Genomic DNA, 15,977 nt, shown 5'->3' with positions numbered 1-15,977 from the left:
TGGTAGCTCGTTCTAGCAGTCTATATATTTTAACATTGTAACATATTAACTATCTACTTACTTTAATATAAAATACCTGTCTATTCCTTTCATATCACCAGTTGAAAGGGAGCTACATCTGTGCTTTTGCAGAGATGATGTACCAGTTTTGTGGCTGTCATACACAAAAACATAAGGACAGATTTTACAAGCAACGAATCCAGTCGCATACTCATTATTTTCTTTCACTATGATTTATAAAGATTTCTGATTTACCTCTTAAAATATTGTCCGCTACATGATATAAACTCTGCGCTATCTTTTTGTTTCACCTCGTCCACAGACATTTTTAATATCACCAAGCAGACGTGATAAAAGGATCTTGCGACGTATCAAACAAGCGGCAAAACAAACCGAGAACACTGCTGAGTCAGCTGACTCTAATCGCCTCCTGCTTTAGTGCAGAAAATACCGTTACATTTACCTTCTTATACATTATTTGGGAAAGGATTACAGACGAGTACACTGACAGGACAAAAAACGTTTTTGGTGATTCAAATTCAGACCCGAGCCTGACCCGAAAATTATATTTTTTGACTCGCACCCGAACCGCACACTGCGAAAAAGTTAACGTTCCGACCCGAACCCGACCTGCTTTTGCAGATCACCCGCGGGCACCCGACCAGATGCAGGACTCTAGTTTGTGAAATGCATTTTCTGCTTCCATGTTTCACCTGGTGGCAGGACTAATGAAGTGCAGCTCATTTAACTTTTACGTTGCCGCACTGCGACAGTACCACAACATTTAAATAGCTGGCTGTGGCTGCCGCTGTAGGTTAATGACATATCTGCTGGTTTGTTTTTGGTCTTTTTGTTTTCCAGAATTTCCAGGATTTATATGGCCAGCACTCTTCTTGTGTTACTGTTATTGGGCTCTTTCCAGGTCATAGTAAACAAAAAACAGTGAGGTCACTGTCAGAAACACATTCATTTGGAGTCCAGGTGTGGTTACAAATGATTATGAAAAGGTATTTGTAAAAAAAAGGAATAATTGTCCTTCTTCTTCTGTGATCAGGCAAGGGAACACAAAATAAAACAATAGCAGTTAATGGCGATACTGCAGTGCTGTCATCATTCTGAAGGACAAGGAAACACGGTATACATGTGCCAGTCTCCCTGGACACGGTTGTTCACCCTGTTAAACTTTTACTAAAACCCTCCTAACCCTTATATTCCACTCTCATGCTATTCAGTGCATAGGGAACTATGTGTGGTCAAGAGGTGGCGACCTAGTCCACACAAAGTGAAAGAGGTTACCATCAAATAAACAGAAATGTCAAAGAAGGACAACAGCCTCTCTACTATCAGGGAAAGCTACGCAAGGCAGCAATATATAAATAGAATATTGTAGGTTATAATCAAAATAAAAACATGCATTGTAAAAGGCAGTCAAAATTACTGCTTTGGCGGTTCTAGGTGGGCGGGATTACAACGTCCATATTTTCGTGATCCTGCCTTTCAAACGCCGTCAGGGTATTTAATACATGTATTTGGGAAAAGTCATAAACGGACAACCGCATAACTTTCAGACACGCAGAGTAATTTAAATTTGAAAATCTCAAACCTGCAAAATGACTGCCGTGACGGTTCTAGTGTTAAATAATAAAGTCCAATAGTGTTAAACTAGCTCAGCCATATATTGAGTTGAGGTTTGCCAGTCTCAGCCTGTAGGACTCCAACTAAAACCAGCATCGAGAATCCCAAGTAAAACAAACCCCACTTTATATAACCTTTTCTCTGCTGCGGCACACCTTGATGAATTCAGTTTTTTGGAGGCACACTACCATATTTTATCCAACTGAACTCGCCCTCTAATAAAAGCCTCTACATATAAACCTCCTAAAACAATTCAAGCTGTCCTCAAAATAATTTCTTATCAGGTTAAGCCATTTACAGTGAAAGCCGTTCAATAACACACAAATCTTGTTAAACAGAAATAAAAGCACTGTGGTTTACACAATGTTAATTGTTAAAATGTAAAAATAGAGGCCAGTTGTGTATAAGCAGTGAGCTAGTTATAATAAAATACATAAAAAACGATATATCTATTCTTTGGTATTTTGTCATGATTGCTTTCCAAATAGATATATAATTGTAATTGTGTATATAAATATCCAGTATACAGATATACAAAGTAAAGTAGACAAACATTGTGGCTACTGCCTTCACTGTACCAGTAGCCATTCTACTAAATTGACTTCATTTCCTATAGTTTTGACTTAGAATTCTGATTTGAACTGAATTGAAGTTGACAAAGAAAATAAGCCTGGCAGTAGTTTATTATTTTTACAAGCAAGGTTTTGCCCTTATTCAAGCTTCTTTATAATGCTTTTAGGCCTTGCTCCTAATCCCCATGAGTTAAATAGTCATGCACCCAATCAGCATCCATCAATGTATCATTGCCCTGTATTGTTAAGTCAATGTCCACTGTATTCACTGGTTGTTCTGTGTTTGAACTACTTCTCTAAAATATATAATATGCCTTGCAGTTAGAAATGAATGATTACACAACTTAATGCAGTCTGAATATTGAATTTCTTTGTCTACACCTTTGTAATAATTGAAAGCAGTAGATGTAGTCCCTGTAAATGAATTCTTTGTTGTGGATTTGTAAATTCATTTTCACAAAGACATCATTATAAAGTGAGATTACGGAAAACATGAAAATGTCACAGAACCTGTATGGTGTGACAGTAATTAACTAACCAATCACAATGAAGATAGTACCTATCTCGTGAAATTTAGAAGATGTATTAGAATGAGAACAATGGAATGTCATACTGTCCTGACTTCAATTTAAATCACTGAAGAGCCATGCTGTCTTTTATTTAGTTAAAGGTATATCCCATCTACAATATCAGAATGTTTCATTTCTTACCTGTTTAATATGTTATTTTTGGTGTTTTGTAAAATTCTCTGTTCCTGTTTATGCTTAGAATGCAGGCCCCTCCCAGTGGGTAACTGTTGTTCATTATAAGTCCCATCCCCATAGGAACCTATTAACAGCAATTACACTAACAGGAATTATAAAATAAATGAAGCGAGGGAGGTGCTCCCTGCCCGAGGGGAGGAAATGGACCAAGGGCTGGACGGCTGCCTCACCTGCCTGAAAAGGGAAGAGTGGTGCTTCACCTGTGCCGAGCCCGAGCACTCCACCATAGGCGGCCTTGTTCACGCCCCCCTTCGCCATATTCTGGGAAGCTCGCAGTCGGGGTGAGGTGGAGTCGGCGGAGGACTGGTTCCTCCGGGAAAAAACTCAACCCCAGCCACCTGCCAGAAGGAAGGGGAGGAGTGGCCGTCCCAGGAAGACTGCGAAGAAGCCAGTGCGATCTCCAGAACCCCAGAGTGTGGAGCCACCATCCCCACAGCAGGAGTACTTAGCATCGCCAGGCCTAAAACTGGAGGCAGGGGAGAGCTGCACCAGTCCTCAGTGACCGAGGGAGAGCCACACCACAGTCCCCAGCGACTGAAGGTCAGCCGCACCAGTCCCCCACGACCGAGGGAGAGCTGCACCAGTCCCCCGCGACCAAAGGAGAGCCGCACCAGTCCTCCACGACCGAGGGAGAGCCGCACCAGTCCCCTGCGACCAAAAGAGAGCTGCACCAGTCCCCCACGACCAAAGGAGAGCCACACCACAGTCCCCAGCGACTGAAGGTCAGCCGCACCAGTCCCCCATGACCGAGGGAGAGCTGCACCAGTCCCCCGCGACTGAGGGAGAGCTGCACCAGTCCCCCGCGACCAAAGGAGAGCCGCACCAGTCCCCCGCGACCAAAGGAGAGCTGCACCAGTCCCCTGCGACCAAAGGAGAGCTCCACCAGTCCCCCACGACCAAAGGAGAGCCACACCAGTCCCCCGCGACCAAGGGAGAGCTGCACCAGTCCCCTGTGACCGAGGGAGAGATGCACCAGTCCCCCGCGACCAAAGGAGAGCTGCACCAGTCCCCCGCGACCGAGGGAGAGCTGCACCAGTCCCCCGCGACCGAGGGAGAGCTGCACCAGTCCCCCGCGACTGAGGGAGAGCTGCACCAGTCCCCCGCAACCAAAGGAGAGCCGCACCAGTCCCCCGCGACCAAGGGAGAGCTGCACCAGTCCCCCGCGACTGAGGGAGAGCTGCACCAGTCCCCGCGACCAAAGGAGATCCGCTGCAGTCCCCAGTGATAAAGCTAGACTACCTGCTGCTCCCACCTCAGCCACCAGAGGGAGACCTCCTGTTGCTCCTGCCTCCACCACTAGAGGAACTGAAGCTACCTCCCTAAGGTCAGCTCCTGCCATTGCCTCCCAACTGTCAACTCCTGCCCTGTCCTGCAACGCCTAGGGCTGCCGAGCCTGCATTGCCTAGGGCTACCAAGCCTGCAACGCCTAGGCCTGCCGAGTCTGTAATGCCTAGTGCTGCCATGCCTGCAAGGCCCGTTTTGTGGCCTGTTCCGCACTGCCCAGGGGGCCAGTTCACCATCGCCCGGGGAGGCCAGTTCCGCACCGCCCAGGTAGGCCAGTTCACCATCGCCTGGGGATGCCTGCACGTCACCGCCTGGTGATGCCTGCTTGTCATCACCTGGGGCTTTGTTGTGTCCAGCAGCAGCAGTTGCGGTGCTGGAAATTCTGGGACCAGAGCCCAAGAAAAAGGATCCGTCGGCTACAGAGAAGGGAGGAGATATAAGGCGACCATCTACACTCGCAGCAGTTGCGATGCTGGATGCTGCCAGCACCACCGCTACTTCCGGAGTACACTGTACTGCTGCAAGATCTGCTGTTGCTGGAGGATCCAGCCTTGGCACTGTAAGCATTTATGCTGACGGCATTGCCACTGTCAGCCTAGCCACTGCCAGCGTGGCCAAGAGCAGCATTTCCACTGCCAGGATTGCCCAAGATGGAGGAGCCAGCCTGTACGCTGTCAGGTAATTAATAGCCAGTTAATCCCTTAGTCACAATATAAAAACAAGCAGCTTTGGTTGAACGGGTTGAGTGTGTTCAGAGGTGGAACGAGAGTCGGGAGGTAAAGCAAAATAAACCATAAAGACAACAATTGCTACTCGTGCTAGTTTTAGACTAGCACAATACTTGTTTTGTTCCGTGTCTATTTGTCTGTTTGTTTTGGCAACTGTGCCGTTTTGTTTTGTATAAGTGTTTTCTTTGTTCAGTCTTTTTATTTTGTTAGTAAACATGCGCTTCAGCACTTCCATACCCCAGTCCTGCATTTCTACTTCCTATCTGACGTCACCCACAAGCTATCCTGCTACAGGCTTGTTTCACAGACCCCAATTAACTCTAATCTTGGACTAACTAATGTTAATTTAGGTAAAGTAGTGCTAATCCAATACCAGTGCGAATTGGGGTCTGTGAAACCACAAGAAGTTCTATAGAAACAGATTAAATATGTTAACACAGTATCAACTTTGCAGTTTAATTTTGTTTTATTTAGATTTCTTGTCTTATGATATGTTTATATGTGTTACACTCATAGTCAGTGCAATTTGAGCATTTACAAATTATCAAAGAACAAAATAAAAGGTTATTTCGGTCATTGAGCAAATTATTTTGATCAAATTGTGAAATGTAAAATACCAAACAAGCCCTAGGGGTGCTTTGTTTTTGTTCACACAAACTCTTGTTTCTGTTTCTGATAGCTGTGTGCTCTTTACCTATAGAGCACACTGGCTGGTGCAAGGTCAGTGGAATAGCTGTAGCTGACTCCAGCTGCTGTAATGAATTCTCTGCTACCCTATTGCATCAGGCTCCTAAAATAACCCCAATTTCACGCTATCCCTTCCCTCTGGGAACCCTTATAAAAGTCTCCAATAGTAAAAGCGTGGCAAAGTGTAATAAAGCACACTGAAAGCATGGCAATGCATAGGTAAGTATTGTACAGCACAAAGAAAAGAAGGTAAGTATTGTAAAGCACATGACAAAGGAAAACCATATTAAATGCATAATAGTCATAACATGACGCAGCTATGCAGGTATTTTGAGTGGTGTATGTTTCTTCTCAAAACTTTTTAGCTTGTCAATGTGTTATCACCGCAGTGATTGTATTGCCTCGGCTAAGTAATTGCTGTGCTGTAAATTTACCAACATTGCAATATCAAATGTACTGTTATTTATTTATTTATTTATTTATTTATTTTATCAACTAGCATACTACACAATATTCCATGTCAATTTTAGGAGTAGCACCATGTCACATTATACAGAATCAATTATTTTCAAAAGTTATCTTAGCATTTTGATTTAGTTTGTAATTTGATTTTCATGTTTCATTTGTCAATCAATAAAGTTGTATGCCATGTTATGTTGGAGACTTAAATGCAGTAATAAAACAGAATTTGTTTCATTTTTATGGAGAAATCAATTGTCCTCTCATACACTGCTGTACTGTTGCTGTAATAAATATGGGAGGGAAGCAGGTACTCCCTTAGTGCTGCACTAGACAAACTACATTCGATTTGGACGAATGCTGCTCTGAGATCATTGCTTGAATGTGATCAAAGGAAAAAGAATAGTTATTATTACCAATTGCAAGAGGAGGTACTAACATTAGCATTTCTCTGAAATCTGTCAAATACAGTATAAAATCTGCACCTCTTTCTTGCAAGCCGGTTAGAGTTATGATAAACAAAAAGCATTTACCTACGTTGCACTTTCATTCGCTACATATGTCTCAAATGTGCAGTTTTTAAAGTAAAATATGATCTCTGGTACTACTCTAGGTTAAAGAAATCTCTGTTTGCAAGCCATGCCTTCTAGGAAGTCTATTACTGCTTTACTTCTTTGAACATTTTCCCCCAGCAGTGTGTTCTGGGTCAAAGCATGTTACTGACTGAAAGCACGTCAGTCAATGGAGGAAGCAGCTGATTAGTTATTGACAGGAAAGAACCGAGTGAAGGGGTAGGACCAATTTTGGCCTCCAGGTGAAATGACCCAGGAAGTGCAAAGCAGTTTAAAAGCATGGTTTACAAACAGATTTCTTTAATCTAGTCTAGTTCCAGATAGTATGATTTAAAATGAAAGCTGCACATTGAGATCTATACAATGAATGGGTGTGCAAGGTGGAGAAAATGTATGGAACTATTTTGTTAGCTACAATACCTTAAAGAGAAGCAAATAAGCAGGTGTTCGGTTGGCACATGCTTCCGTATCCTGGACTGCACAAGGAATCAGAGGTGGTAATTGTGGTGCAGAACAATGTAAAGATCTTACAGATTCATGTTAAATTAAGTGACAACTTTAACTGGTAAAGTGTACAAGGAAATAAACCAATACTTGATCGGTAAAATGCCCTCGAGGAAGATGCTGCCTGTCAACAGGAGAATCGGACTATAGCTGTTTGAGCTTTGAAAAATGATACCTGAGACCAGTGATGTAAAAATGAATTTCAACACAACAGAGCCATTTTTGATGTTTTATAAATATATGTTAATGAATATTAATTACATAATTGTAACCTTGTGTGTGGTTCGGGGGCAGAACCCCCCCCCCCCATTCCATCCTGCCAATAACACTCGCTAAATCCCTATTTAAACCTCAGGTCATGAACTTGTTCTCCATCTTGCATTTTTTATTTTCCCCCATCCTCCCCTCCTTCTCCACTACAATCTCATCCTCTTTATGCCGCTCCACCTCTGCAACAAGTTCCCTCTGGTGGGGAAGTGGAGCTCACTTCCGAACCTTAGAGGCCCAGCCACGCTGGCCTCGTCCTCCGCAAGCCAAAGGGGACCCGCAGCTAAACCTATCAAACTCTCTCTCGTTTTCCCATTCCCTTGGGGGAAATATCAGTTGCTTCCCAGCCTTGGAGGCCGATTGGTTCGGTCTCACCTCCGTGAGGATGGCTCTCCACAAGCCAAGGGGAAAACCATGTACTCTCAAAGCAATCTCTGAGTCACAAAGCACTTCTCTCCTACTTGGTTCTCCTCCACGCAGCCCTTGCTCCAGTCCCATGAATGAACCTTTAAAAAAAATAAACAACCTAAAATCAGCAATTCTCCAACCCCTTGGCCTTGGTACACAAGAGCCCTATTTTTTGTTTCCTGTTTTAATATTAATGTGGGATTTAAAATAAATAGGAGTTAAATAAAGCTTGGAGGAAACGCTTTGAAAGTATGTCCGGAATCTGCTTCACTCTTTGTCATTAACCAAACAGTTGCTTCCTCTAATGACTGACTTGCTGCGCAGCCAATGACATGCTTTGATCATACACACACACACTTGTACCTACAGTAGGAAGTGTAGGGGTAACAGACTATCTCCAAGTAAATGAAAATACACGTCTGGCATAACATGTGCTTAAATTAAAACTGCACTTATGTGATTTACATAACAGGTCAAATGTACGGAATTATAATCTTCTTCCTTCAAAAACACTTTAATAAAAAAGGACTGTCAGTGGGATGCAAAGATAGGAGTCACAATTTTTATATAGATTATCTCGACGCCTTTTTGAGAATGTGTCGTTGTTTAAGCAGTTTTGAATTTCACACATTATTAATTCAATTTCAAATATTCACGCTTCATTTAATTAATTGCAGTCGATGGACCAGAGTAAGCTGATACCATGCGTCGTAGGCTGAAGGTATTATTAAGTAATGTTAATGGTCCCGAGAGTGTTTTTGACGGCAATACTTCTATAGATGAGTTATTAGTCTGTGACCTACCTGACTGAAATAAAGTCACTTTTACTAGCATGTGTTACAGTACAGTAGTAATCCATACCCTGTCAACTGCATACAAGGCATTGCTTAAAGACACACTTTAAGTATTTGTTGCGAAAAAAAAAAAACAGTTCCATATAGTTTCTCAAAAATGCAAGATACACATGAAATCTGGTACCAGACTAGGTTAAAGAAATCTCTGTTTGCAAGACATGCTTTTAAAATGTCTTGCACTTCCCAGGTCATTTCCTGTGAACAATCACTCAGGAACAAACATATCTTTCTAATATATGGTAGAAAAGTATGATCCTTATATTTTTCATATATAGAAATTGGCCCCTTTTTATGTACTGTTTAGATATATTTAAAATATATTTTAGTCTGCAATCCTTATATTTATTTTATATGGATTAATATTTTTAACATATATGTTTTTTTCATAAGGGATACTCACCCTATTTGCTAATAGCAGCAGTGTGGAGTAGTGGTTAGGGCGCTGGACTCTTGACCGGAGGATCGTGGGTTCAATCCCCGGTGGGGGACACTGCTGTTGTACCCCTGAGTAAGGTACTTTACCAAGATTGCTCCACTAACAACCCAGCTGTATAAATGAGTAATTGTATGTAAAAAATAATATATTATCAGTATAATGTGATATCTTGTAACAATTGTAAGTTGCCCTGGATAAGGGCGTCTGCTAAGAAATAAATAATAATAACTTAATCTGAAGGTAGTGCCTTCAGTGGTGTAGACAGCTACCATAAATAATAACATGCTTTCACCCAGAAGACACTGCTGGGGATGAAATGACAAAGGAAGGTAAGCAAACTGAGAATTTTATTGAATCAAGTGTAATATCAGAAATCTTTTTTAAAATGAAAATACTATAATGTGTGTTTCTTTACAAACTGCATGTTTGAGACCTTCTGAATGGAAATGCACAATGGGTAATTGTGACGAAGTGCCCGCCCCTGTGTGTATTTTGTGTGTTATGTGTTGTATGTTGCGTGTGTTAATGTTGGTGTATAGTCATTGGTACACGGGATATAAACTGGTCTGTGTTTCACGTGTATAAGAGATGCTGTCTCTATTTTCAGAATATTTCATTTGTTATCTGTTAAATATCAGATTACATGCTTTTACTGGGTTTGTTAACTAATGTCAACCACCAGGACTGCTTCTGAAAAGACTCTTGGATTTGTTATTTTAGTTTCTTATTCTATTTATTTTCCAATAAAATATTCAGTCAATGCACACATATAAATAATTATAAAATGGGTCTTTCAAATACTGTATCCTGATTGGTCAAAACAGGTCACATGGGGGTGTGAATATTACAGCATATTCCCATGGATTGAAACTTTTTTTAAAAAAGGGGCAAATCACTTGTAAATATCCATACGCCACTAGAATTTGTATTAATAAACACGACTAACCACATTTAATATAAAATTTTGAAAAAAAAACGGTAGCCATATTAATTCACAATAAAGATGGTATATCAATTTTGGTCTTTTGGGAAACCAAACCCGATGAGATTTTGGATGAAAAAATAATATTGCTAGGCATCAAACTTACTGAAGCACAGCTTCTGGACATAGAAAAAGAACAGGAAAAAAGGAAAAAAGATACACAGATGTGGCATCGGGTGTTCTTTTTTATGCCACTGTCCAAGTATATCAAAAACATCTTTGTTGCCACTGGAAATGGTACCGCAAATCTGGCATGGATACCTCTTATCACTACTCCCAGATCACAAAGGACGAAAAATAAATAAATAAATAAATCTTCCCCAACACTGTCACCTGACACTTCCGCAGGTCTTGTGAGAAAGGTTTGTTGTGTTTGATGTGCAACTAAATATGGCCAGACATGGCAAAGAAGGTCTGCATGATGTTGCTCGAAATCGCTTGCTGCAGCTCCACCTACTGTTTAGAATGAACATCTAAAAAAGGGCCTGTAAATCTTCAAAGCTGCAGTTTCAATGACAGTGTTCAATTTAACATCTATAAATAGTGCTTCTTGTTTTTAATCAGTTCAATGTTTATTATTATTAATAATAATAATAATAATAATAATAATAATAATAATAATAATAATAATGTTTTAATGAATACATTATTGGTTTTATTTTTTTAAGTTTTAAGGGACTATTTTTTAGGTCAGAGGCGTAAGAATATTTAATAAAAATTACTTTTTTGTTAATTAAAACATGTTTTTACAAAAAAAAAAATATTTTTAATTTAGTTTTTTTAATTTACCCATTTTATAAGCGCAATAAGGCAGTTCAGGGTGTGGGATATACTCTAATATTCACTTGGCTTTGCCTCATGACTTATACACACCCGGGGTGTGTGGATATTAGAGTATATCCCACACCCTGTCTTATTGCTTACATAGAAGTGACCATTAGGGGTGTGGAACTATCTCTTCAGAAGTAGACCCAGTGGTTGAATACATTTATGAAGACATAGTGAATGATGAAGGACATACTTAATAGCAGGGACATTTGTTTTAGATTAAAAACTACTTTTGTTTTTACAGTTTTGATGTGCATATAACTGTTGAAATGTTAGGAAATAAACCCCTTTATGTTTAATTGTTCATTTAAATACTGTGCAGATGTTTGGTATGATGTGCTTGAATAAAACTTTTGAGTTGTATCCGATAGTTTGTCTTGCATTTAATAGTGATGTTGTTTAAAATGTACCAGCGGTTGTAGGTATGAGTATAACCGAGGCGGTTCTAGTGTTGAGGTAGTCCATAAATGTACAGTGTGTGTGTGTGTGTGTGTGTGTGTGTGTGTGTGTGTGTGTGTGTGTGTGTGTGTGTGTGTGTGTGTCTATGTTTTATACGGCCTTTCTGTTGGAGATTACATGAGATTAAGTTCAGTAGAACGGGATCTTGACTGCTGAAACCTTGTGAGCCACAAGCACGATTCCTACTCCGGTTTACATGGGTTTTTACAGCTATTTTTATCATGAGAAAGCGATTGACCCTGCCCTGAAAGTTGCGCTGACAAAAGGACGTTCTTTTGCTGTTTTACGTGACAACGTCACAGAGTCAAGATTGTAGAGTCGATTTCCAATCCAATATTTGTCCTTTAATTGACTTTCTCAATGCTTTAGGTGCTCAATGTGTCCCCGTAGGAAATATTAGAACTACTGTCCAATGTAATGAGACACACATCAGTTTGAGGGAAAACCACCAAACACGTCAATAGTGGTTATTTGATACAGCCACTAATTTGGAAAAAACATCAATAATGTCAATACCTTTGTTCTTAATTTTCTTTGAAGGATGGGAGACATACAATCCAATTTAACATCCATAAAGTAAAATCACTTCCATACAATATAACTTCTATAAAGTAAAAGTACTTCCATACAATATAACTTCCATCAAGTAAATGCACTTCCATACAATATAACTTCTATAAAGTAAAAGCACATCCATACAATATAACTTCTATAAAGTAAAAGTACTTCCATACAATATAACTTCAATCAAGTAAAAGCACTTCCATACAATATAACTTCCATCAAGTAAATGCACTTCCATACAATATAACTTCTATAAAGTAAAAGTACTTCCATACAATATAACTTCTATAAAGTAAAAGCACATCCATACAATATAACTTCTATAAAGTAAAAGTACTTCCATACAATATAACTTCCATCAAGTAAATGCACTTCCATACAATATAACTTCCATCAAGTAAAAGCACATCCATACAATATAACTTCTATAAAGTAAAAGTACTTCCATACAATATAACTTCAATCAAGTAAAAGCACTTCCATACAATATAACTTCCATCAAGTAAATGCACTTCCATACAATATAACTTCTATAAAGTAAAAGTACTTCCATACAATATAACTTCCATCAAGTAAATGCACTTCCATACAATATAACTTCCATCAAGTAAAAGCACATCCATACAATATAACTTCTATAAAGTAAAAGTACTTCCATACAATATAACTTCAATCAAGTAAAAGCACTTCCATACAATATAACTTCCATCAAGTAAATGCACTTCCATACAATATAACTTCTATAAAGTAAAAGTACTTCCATACAATATAACTTCAATCAAGTAAAAGCACTTCCATACAATATAACTTCCATCAAGTAAAAGCACTTCCATACAATATAGCTTCCATAAAGGTAAAATCACTTCCATAGTAAATATTCTATTTTTTGTCACTTGTAGGAAAAATCCCCATCTTATAAACTTTTGTTCTTTACATGTTCCCATGAAAATGATAATGATTCTTAGCCTTGGACTTATTTCTTTATTATTTAAACACAGACACTATAATTCCAAGCATTATGTAATATAATAAATATTAAAAAACGCATAATGTTTAAAGATGGCTGTGGCAAAGTGGTAAGTGGTAACAGGTGTATAGGAGGTGCAGTGCGGATACAGTAATTCCATTGTTTTAATGGTTTATAATCCAATGGTCTGATGACCCGCCAGTAAATAATAAAGAGCTGGCAATACACAACAATGTGTATTGCACAGTAATGAAACAAAGGGTTGCAGCCCCGCAAATAATAGACACGGTACAAAACACACACAATTAGACACACATGATCACTGTTCCAAAGTGAGTGCTCTCAGTGCTTGTGGTGAAGTACAATATAATACGTGCTATTAGTGAAACAAGTGCTGATAACAATGTTTATTCGTGACGGTAGTGCAGTGATGATCTGGTTTCGTGCTGGCCTTTTCGACAGCTCTGGATCTGTGTTTAGCCGTCTAGTGATAACAAACACAGACAATTACTAAACAGACAAACAAACAAACAAAACACTCACAAACTCCTTTCGTTATTTATTTTGGGCAATCTCCTGGTCCTTCCAGTTTCCTCGTAACAAAAACCCAAGCAAAGGAAAAGATTTACAATTCTCCAGCCCCTTTTATGTGATTATGCATGACCCCTTGGTAAACGATTACAGCTGACTCTATTGCCTGCAGCTGCTACCTCGTTTACCTTCCAGGTCAATACATTCTCGCACTGGAGTCTCGTCTTTTTCCAGGCTGATTGACTTCCCGACCCAGAGAATGAACTGTCAGGACAACCTGTCCAAAGCCTTTCCCTTTCGTTACTTCGTATCCTCACAGGTCGAGAGGGAGATTTACAACCAGAACTCATTATATTTCCGTCACAACGGCTCACACATTTAAAAAATGGTTACAATTGTGCAAAGTGTTATAATTGTGGCATACTGTAAAACATACTGACAAGTATCTTCATATGTCCATAGAAAATGAGGTTCACTTGAGGTAAAGAAAATTCTACCACTTGTGTTGCTTGATAGCTTACAGTATTAACTAATACTAATACTGTATATGTGTAGGTGTGTATATATATACGCCTGTACCTGTACTGATATAGATCGATAGATAGATTTTTTAAATAACTTTATATGTAAAAAAAATTATAATGCAACATTAAAATTACCCAATTTACAATGTTGGAGAGTGCAGCCAGCGGCTGGTGTTGATTTGCAGGGAAGCACACAGATCACAGAGAAGTTTGGTGCAAAACCAATTATTTTTATTTAAGTACAATAATAAACAAAAAGCTAATTGAACAAAATATCAAACAATTTGAAGAACGAAAAAGGGAAAGTCAAAAATAACTATTTACAGTCATCTAATCACAGGTATTAACTCAAATGACTGAGTCCAACCACAGAGCTGTAAAACTGCCCTCTGATCTACACAAAAGGAAGATCATTACTGACCAAACTAACAGCCTTTATACCCTTCCAGACCTACCCCTCCCCCAGAATAAACCATTGTGCAGGTGGTTATATAGAAACAAACCAGCAAGCAGTTATTAATAATAGATATCAAAGTATTCAAAAAGAAACATAAATCAATGAATATATATATAACTAAATATTAATCTGGCATCTGCATTAAAACTATGCTTTAAAACAAGCAGAGGGAAACTTAATTAAAATCAGCTACCCCCCTTTCAATATCTTCTACAGGTACTGCTCTGACTACAGGAAGTCAGTACCCAGGGAAGTCAGTAAAAGCTTCCCTCACGAACATGGCTGGTTCCCCACTTCCTGCCAAGATGGAGGACCACACCACGACACCCAACTCAGGTTACCTAAACCGTTGCATATCAAAAAACATGCACATTAAAATAGCTGTTGTTCATTTTAAAGTTTATCTTAACAATAGTACTGCAATACATTGTTCTGGAAGTGTGCACCCTTCCAAACCAACTATGTAAACAGTACTCTTGATTTATCTTTCTTTTGGTTTTTTGTTTTTCAGGACACTTCCAACCACAGGCCTCCAGTCCCCATACAACAGGTAAGTGAAGTTGTTTTTTTTTGTTTGTTTGTTTGTTTTTTTCTTACTAGACACAAGGATCAGCAACACAATACAAAAACAATTTAAAAACATTTGCAGTAAATCTCCAGATCTACAGATACTCCTCCCTCACATACAAACACATAATTAGTTTGCCTTATTTTATCAAACATACCAGAAGACTATAGAGATTCCACCTGACCGTCCCCTGTAAAAACCTGCCTCAGCAGCTGCAATCCCTCCCTGGACAAGGCAGCTCTGGTGTGTATCTATACGCCTGTACCTGACTTGATTCCCAACTCACTTGCTAGCGATTCAGAGGTTTTCCAAGCTTGGTTTTTAAATGAATTCAATTGGCAACCTTCAAAAACCCTTAAGAAGAGACTCAGGGGTGTACAGCAGCTTCTGTAAAGACTGGAGTCGAAACACTACTACTCAATTATTTATATCCATTAACAGGCAAATACAGCACCCCTTGCTTTATCCAGTTCAGTCCTTCTCAGAAAGCCCCCAGTAACATTTTCTGTACTTCTATCAACAGAGACAGAGAGGGATATCTGTGGAAGTGACTAAATTATTAATGCCCAACACTTAGTCAGAAGCCAGCACCACTTCTCCAGACCGCCTTTCACCTGGTTTACTTCTCCGTCCCAGTTCTTCTTTGCCACCCCCTTTCCTCCTAAGGACACTCCCAAGTACCTGAACACACCCTGATTCCACTGAAGCCCTGGTGGTAAACCTTGTGTTCTGCTGAACTCTCAGTCCCCCATGAAAAAAGCATTGCTATTGGCCCACTTTATAGCTGAGGAAATTGCTTCAAACAACCTTAGACTCTCTTGTACTGTTTGAATATCTGCCTGGTGTTCTATTAACACTAGGACGACCGTGTTTATAGGCATACCTAGAACAACCATGGCCGGTCAATTTGACCGGCATATTAAAAAC

This window comes from Acipenser ruthenus, chromosome 25 (genome assembly GCF_902713425.1).
Source record: "Acipenser ruthenus chromosome 25, fAciRut3.2 maternal haplotype, whole genome shotgun sequence".
Classification (NCBI taxonomy): Eukaryota; Metazoa; Chordata; class Actinopteri; order Acipenseriformes; family Acipenseridae; genus Acipenser; species Acipenser ruthenus.
The sequence above is the reverse complement of the archived record's forward strand: the minus strand, read 5'-3'. Positions refer to the sequence as shown.